We start from the raw sequence: 6000 nt of genomic DNA, 5'->3' as shown, positions 1-6000 counted from the left end.
GTGTCAGTCAAAACCAAATTCAAATCTCAGTTCTAGTAATTATTTACCCTAGTCAAGAAAGGTAATGCTGCAATCTATTGTGAATGAACTAATGCTCTTTGAAGTCATCACAGTCCTAGGTATAGGAGCTCAATAATATTTGTAGTTACTGTTATTGACTGTAGATAGCATCTAGGATATTTTGGAGACTATTTCTGGGATATCAGCAGGAAGGAAATTTAGGAAAATCATATGGTGAGGTGAAAAGAATAGGCTTCATGAGACCTTGGAATATGAACTACATAGGATCTTTAGATAAAGTAGTCATCTCAAAAAGGGGATGGTGTTGCTTACACAGAGGAGAATCACTGGGAAGTTTTAGATGGTGAAAAAAAGATATTAGATAGAATAACTTATAAACTAGAGTCAAACTGGTCTACCCAAGTCCAGATCAGCAAGGACTAAGGCTCCTATGGCATCCTGCCCCTCTCTCCCTAAGTGTGGGAAGGAGTCCAAGACATTGTTTTCAATGAGCATACAATACAGCTCATTCCTTTCTTTGAAAAAGGTCTGAAAGTTAACGTGGAAAGGAAGAAAAAAACATTACCATGTCTTATGGGCAGTGGGAATATAATGGGGTGGGCATGGGTGTTCTTATTGACAAAGAAGCCCTTATTTAATTTCTTTCTTTCTTCCATTCTCCCCTTTCCTTCCTCTCCTTCCATCTTCCCTTCCTCTTCCTTCTATCTATTTTCTCTTTTATTTCCTACCTGCTTCTACAAGGGTCTAAAACAGAGTGATTTCCTCATTGTTATTCGCCACCAGATTCAGGATAAATCAGGTGCTAAAAGATGCTGTTCAGACTTCAGTTTGCTTGATTAGACCTGATATATTTTTCGTTCTCCTTTTCCACATTTCCTAATGTAAAAAAGTGCAGTATTCAGATGAAAAATAGATGGGTCATCAAGACAAGTTCTCCCATTGGAGAACAGGAAACTAAACCTGTGATGACTGTGAATGAACTCTCTGAGAACCAGATGAAACTCACAAAAATAGAAACCAGATGTAAGCAATCATGAATCCAGGGCACTACACTGCCTCCAGTTTATTTTTAGCAGAAATGTTATTAAAGTCTTTTTCAGTACCATAATTAATTTTCAAGGATCGTCACTAACCTCATAGTGTAAAATGGGACAAGAAAATTTTTACATATAAGGCTTAGTGGAAAATGTTGATTTTTAAAGTAGTTTGCTGTGTGGTTGGTGGTGGTGGTGGGTTGTTCTATGGTTTTTAGTTTTCCTGGTTTGACCTAGGAATAAGGAATCTCTAACCAGAATGTAATTCATCTTTAGATAATAGTGTCTGTTTATATATTTAGGATGTGTCAACCTCCTCAAGGCTGGGAAGTATCATAGCCTAATATAATATTTGGCTTTCAAGTTTTGGGTAGGCAACAAGAGGACCAACAGTCTTGTTAGCTAAAATCAACCCAAAGTATTAGAGTTTGGACATGAACTTGCCCTGCCCATGCCAGAGAGAATACAAGTGCCTTCTTTCAGGCTCCGAATGAAATCATTAATTATGTCAGCAGCTCCAGCGATAGACCTGGAGACACTTTGCCCCACTTAGCAAACAAGCTACCTTCTCAACTGCTTAGAAGTCTGGGGAAGGTCTTAAAGATTTGTACTCACTGTACTTACACAGCCCTTTCTCTGCAAATCCTGACCCTCCTTGATCTGGAGTCTCTTTGGTTTCACCACACCAGGGTTGGAATGAGATGAGGGAAATATGTGGTTGTGATGCCCAGACTGTGTATTATAGACCTAAAAGTACATCCTGGTGCACCTCGACAATGAAAGCCTTTTAAAACGTGGGGTTTTGGGAACCATATCAACTACACTTGAGTTGCTGCTCCATTTAAGGACATGCTAGGTCTTTTAAAGAGCAAGTTTAACTGCTATAGACATGTACACTTTTGCCTGTTAAAAACAGCTTTACAAAGAATGTGACCTGTGTTTATAGGACAAAAAAAAAAAAATTATCCTTTCCACAAAAAAGCGGCTTCCTTTTTTTTTAACCATGAAAAGTACCTTGGCAGTTCTATGTACAATTAACAGCTTAGCAGGATGAGAAGTAAAGGAGCAAAGTGCAACAAAATTCTGCTAAGGTCAGTTTAAATTTTCTTAACGTAAGTACTCCCACATAATTTATCTCAATATATTATGATGCATCATGAATCCACATTTCCCCCCACATTTATCAGTCTCTGGGAAGTGAAGCACAAATGAAATGAAGAGAGAGATATCTTCAGGAAAGCAATACCATGCACCAAACATTAAGGAAAGAGAGACTTTTGGGATAGAATAACACATGGGATGCCTCCCCCCAATCCACTGTGATTTTTAAAAGAAAATGCCTTACACAAAGATTTCAGCTGCAGAGAAATGAGCTTTATATATGAATTTTGGGAAGTAGATCTAAAATAATTTTAATATATGCTTTCATTTCTCAAAAGTGCAGGTGGAAAGAACTACAATTCAATTTGATTCCACAGATATCTTCAGAAGACCTCTTCTGGGCTCATAGCAGTGCTGAGTACATTGGGAAAGTAAGCAGAACACAAACAAGAGATCGATGGATTTTTTGTTTTTTCTTTTTTAGCTCATAAACAATTATACTGATTGAATACTTTCCTCTTGGAAGCAGAAAAAAATGTCTGGAAGTTTTAACAGAACTGCTGGTGGGAAGGATTAATACCCTCTCTGGATAAAAGAATGAGATTTTTAAAATCTAACAAGCTGTTGGGGAAAGCTAAATTTAAAAAAAAATAATGAAACTGAAGGAAATTGGATGAACTTTAAAGGGGAAACTCTCAATTGGTATTAATTGGAAAGGAAAATGCTAAGCTACCAGTGGAGGTGGAGTTGGGGAGGATAGCTTCCTAAGTTATAGGAGCAGATAAAGAATAAAAGAATGAAGTCTATTTATATCATTCTATTTTCTTCTCCTTTCATAGAAAAGAGAGTAGAGGGATATATAGAGGAAGCCTAGCTACCAAAGAATTCATAGAACAAAACTAAACTTCTAAACTACAAAACAATAGTAATAAAATATTATTAGGCCAGTTTATTTCATACTTTTCAAGGAACTAGGTACACATTCAAGCCTTATTTTATTAATTTTTATAAATAGAGAAAGGAAAAGTAAAATGTTAATATAAATTTTATTGATATAAAGAAATACCCTATTTTCCCTCACTAATTATCTTTATTTTATAAATGCAAAAGCTATGAAAATTATTGAATCATAATACTTTCTATTTTACATCAGGCATTCTCAGAGTTATTAATAAGCACACACACTCCTTTTTTTTTAAGTACCGCACTACGATAAGAAAGAAGGGTAAAAGCAGCAAGCAATGATGTGTTCCAATCTGATGTCTTGTTCAGAAACATAAAAGGTTCCATTATGTTCTGGATGTTAATTAAATATCCCATAAGTAAAGGCACAAAACTCAAATAAGAGTTATAAATGTTTACAATCTTTTTCTTAACTTTTTGTAGTATTTAAAGAAGTTTGTTACTCAAATGGAGATGGGATCTCTAATAGAGATAAGTAGGGGGGAAATTGCCAAGAGAAATTAAAAGACAAAAAGGTAAGATGTGGTGATAATTAAAAAGGCAAAACATTCTCTGTCTTAAACATGTATAAGAGCTTAATTCAGTTCATAAAGATTTCTTCCTAAGGCCAGGTCACAAGAACCAGGCAGAACTGTATTTCACTGAGAATGGACCTACTGCATTGTAATATTACATGACAATTTCTTTGTTTCCTCCTTCCCTAAGAGTGGCAATCAGACACTGCTCAGGGCTCTGGGGAATAATAAAGCAGTCACTCCTCTGAACAATAATATTCTACAAAGGACCCCAATCACCCCTCGGAAAGGAACTGACCGAAATCCCTGAGACTCCCCACAATCTCCCAGCGCCTTCACCACACAATAGAAGCGGCGAGCGTCACCCCAGCGATACCACACGGTCCAAAAGCGACGGTCAGTTCGTAGATGCTTTTAACCATTATGAGAAGCATAGTAAGATCGGTGACTTGCTTCTCGCTCTTTTGAGACTAGAACCTTGGCGTAGGGAAGGGAGGTAGGCTGCTGGCTGGACCGACGTTTCTTAAAGTGCGAGAAGTGTTGCCTGAGGGGGAAAGACACCTTCAGGAAGGAGCTAAAAGGAAACCCACAGTTTGGACTCGAGAGGTTTTTTCCGTCTATCTCTGGAATTATGCCCTGCGAGAGCGCGTCGCGGGGCTGTGCACGCGAACACGTCCCTCCGGTGCCCGGCGCACACCGGCTCGGTGGCCGGCAGGCTGGGGCTGGAGGTGTGGCAGCCCCCGGCGCGGGGGTCTGCGCCTCGACCAGACGGCCCAGAACGCACGTCAAGGAGCCTTAAACACCATGGACAGCTCACTGGCTTTCCGGAGCCTGAGCCGCGCCGCTCCCGAACTCCGCGGGAGCCACCAGCTAGGTTGATTTCTGAGCGCTGGAGAGGTGCCATGTGTTCCACGGTCTACACCCCCCGCGATCGCCAACAGCAACCACTGAGCAGTTATATATAGATAGAGCGGGCTTCAAGAATTAATAACCCGTCTCCTTGCCCTCACATCAGGCCTTCAAGGTGCCACCGGATTCTAAGAATCCGACGGGGAGACTTGGCAGAGAGAACTTTGTTCCACGTCCCTTCATTTCCTCCCTCGGGCCCGCGCCGCCCCTCACCCCGCCTTGGCTTTGCCGATCGTGTTAAATGAAATAAAGCAGACGGGCTCCGGGGCTCTGGCCGCGCCGAACCGGACGGACACGCGGGAGGCGGGCCCGAGGACAGCGAGTCCCGGGGCCTCCAGGAGGAGAGGTTGAGCCTGCACAGCCCCCTGGAGACCGGACCTGGACCGGGACAGGCCGGGGGCGGGGTACAGCCGCCCCACCCCCACTGGGAACTTATGGTCACTGTCTGCCGGGAGCTGATGTCAAGTTTGAGTCATAGATTGCCTAGGAGGGAGAAGGGAGGAGAGAGCCCTGCTAGGAGGAATTTCGCTAGTGCCTCGGACCCTGTCTTCGGGTCACACTGTTCCCGAAGCTTCCTTTCCCCTGCAGCCAGAAGCAGGGCCCTTCTGGGAGGAGGGGGCGAGCTGGGCGGGCATCTCGGTACCGAGTTCCAAGCCATGCAGTAAACCTAGCGGGATGGGCGGAGCGCGAAGGCCTCAGTTCTACCGCTGCGGACAGAAGGATTCTGTGCTGCAATCGGAGTCCAGATGCTGAGAAAGAAAAGCCCAAGAAGCCAGGGAACGTAGCTAGACCCTCCGAGGGCCTCCCAGGCCTCTAAATTTTCCATCAAGTCTAAGGTCCCCGAGAACCAAGCCTCCTCGGGTACCGTATTCGCAAGGGCTACCTAAATCTGTAGTGGGACGTGAGGGCTGATAAAGATGGTCCTGTCGTCTCACGCCTCTTCCAAGACCCGGGCCTCCTGCCATTAGGAGACACACGCTTCCCCTTCCTGCGCCCAGAGCGCAACTACCAGGCCGGGAGACCCCAGAGAGGGAAGAGCGCGGCTTTCATGTTTGCTCTCCTGCGGCCTTATTTCTGACAGGAATCCCAGTAAGGGAAGGCAGGGCCCGAACACATCGTAATCACAAGCTCAAGCTAAATACACACACCCCGGCGAAGTGTGGGTGTCTGGATACCTTTCTGCCTGAGACGATGGGTACCCTAGTCTGGTGCTGCCTTGTGCAGAGCTGAGACCTGGCCTAGTTTGAAGGGGTGGGGGATGGTGTTAGGGATGTAAACTGCTTCCGAGGTCCTGCCGATTCCCGGGGGGCAACGCCTTCCAGACAACAGGGCTCAAATTTTAAGAAAGGACGACTCTGCTCACAGGAGAGCTGGGTCCCTGCCAGGAAAGCTGCGTGACATGCCCAAGATCAGTTTCAGATGGAGGGGTTGTTGTCTGAGCCAGGTGGGACTTGGAA

This window comes from Mesoplodon bidens (genome assembly GCF_964165515.1).
Source record: "Mesoplodon bidens genome assembly, chromosome: 11".
NCBI lineage: Eukaryota > Metazoa > Chordata > Mammalia > Artiodactyla > Ziphiidae > Mesoplodon > Mesoplodon bidens.
This window is presented reverse-complemented; position numbering follows the sequence as displayed.